The sequence below is a fragment of the Lagopus leucura genome, unplaced genomic scaffold (genome assembly GCF_019238085.1).
Source record: "Lagopus leucura isolate 7727_CA_CO unplaced genomic scaffold, USGS_WTPT01 Super-Scaffold_100157, whole genome shotgun sequence".
NCBI classification, from domain to species: Eukaryota; Metazoa; Chordata; class Aves; order Galliformes; family Phasianidae; genus Lagopus; species Lagopus leucura.
Window position 1 is genome coordinate 2,896,979 of NW_024962334.1, and position 1,973 is coordinate 2,898,951.

A 1,973-nucleotide genomic window follows, 5' to 3' on the forward strand; every position below is an offset into this window, starting at 1 on the left:
CACGGGGCTGGAGTAGGCTGTGGCAGGGAATTGGAGTATATGGGCTCCAGGGGTGGGTCTGGGGGATTTGGGGCAATAGAGGGCTGTGAGGAGGTTCCGGGGGGACACTGCTGCTGCTCTGAGAGTGGAGGTTCTTGCCCTGAGAGAACCAGCAGCAGAAAGGATCCCATGTGTGGCCTCTGAGCCCTTTCAGACAAACCAGCTGGATTAGCGTGGCCCAGAAGAAGAGAGCAGCTTGTCCCTGCGTTCACATAGTAAGGTTTTCCTTTCTGATCTGTTGCCCCTCAGGTGGTGCCTGCAGCTGTGTGATGTGCTCTGCAGGAGGTGCCGACGTTTCGCATTCCACCTTGTCTTTCACCTTGTTCTAAAGCTTAGAGGCACCCTCAATTTCTGCAGCCCTAAGCGTTGTGCCACGACAGCTCTCCAGCTTCTACCCGGGATGTGGGACTGTAATGTGTCTACTCTGTCAGGCTCTTCTTTTCTCATTTTAAGGAAGGAAAATTCATTTCTGGGCCAGGAGAAGAAGAAATGCAGCAATCTTCCCTGCGCTGCTCAGTTTGCCTGAGATGCCAAGTGCTCCTCGTTTTTCTCGTACCCTACAATTCCCAGTCCATATTTTCCCCAAAGCAAAAGAATTCAGAGGTAACCACCTACAGTTCAGTAAGCGATTTCAGTATTTATTTCTGACTGTGGCAATCACTTCAGTTCAGAAGTCACACTTAATTTACGGAGCCTGCTTTAATTCTGACCAAGGTTGCAGTGGCAGCTGGCTTCCCAAGGCTGCAGTACGTGGTGGTGGCACAGCCTCGGGCTTCTGCATTTGTGCTGATCCCACATTTCCTTTCTCTGTCTCGCAGGTCAGCTGGCGCTGGAAGCGAACGGCATCCAGTGTGAATGAAGGTCAGTGCAGGAGCAGCTGCTGCTGGAGGAAGGAAGCGCAGGCTGATGGACGCTGACGCATCTCCCGGCACGGCACCAGAGGAGGCAGCAGTGATGCTGGGGGGCAGCTGCAGAAGAACACGAGGAGCTCCTCAGCAGGAAGCCACAAACCCTGCAGAAAGCTGCAGCAGACTCAGAGCACGCGTGGATGCCCAGGAGGAAATGCAGGCCCAGCGCTTGAGCAGCGCCCTGCCACAGAGTGCTGCGGCCCAACAACAAAGCTGTTCTGCCTTTGCCCAGATGGCTTTCCAAGGTGGACTCGTCTGTCCTCATAAAAACCAGAGGGCTGACTCATCCGAATGCTGGCTGATTGCTTGGGAGCCCCAATCCTCCCAGCCTCCAGCCAGGGGGAGCCTGGGGGCAACATCTCCTGGGTCTGATCATGCGGTGCCTGAGCGAGAGGATGACCCAGGCTGGTTACACAAGAGTCATCTTAATTTCTCTGTTTTGTTACTTCAGATAACCCCATTGGGCGGCCCTCATGTTTTCTTACAATTTGGTACCAGGCCTGGTGACTTTGGGCCAGTGCCCAAAAGGCTGCATCCAGCCCAGGGACTCACAGCCACAGCCCCAGTTAGAACAGCACTGACTTCAGGGCCTAAAGCCTCAGCCGCAGGCAGAGAAGAGAGCTCCAGCCTTGGAACTAAAGCCACAGCTGGAGAAGGTGGAAAGGCCCTAGGGCCTAAAGCCACAGCCAGAGAGGCTGGCACCAGCCCCAGAGCCAAAAAGGACAGCCCAAAAGGCAAGATCCAGCCCAGGGACTGAAAGCCACAGACACAGCTGGGGAGGCCAGCGCTGCCCTGGGACCGAAAGCAAAAACCAGAGATGCCGGGTTTTGTTTTCTGCTGATTCCTATTGGACTCCATTGACCACTCTGAGGCCATACTGCGTTTTTATTGGGCTGCACAAGGGTCGTCTTCACTTCTCTGTTGCTTTACTTCAATTAACCCCCATTCAATCAACCCCATTCACCACACTGGGTGAGTCTCATGTTTCCTACAGTTTGGATCTGGGAGGTGACCACTCCTTTGCCT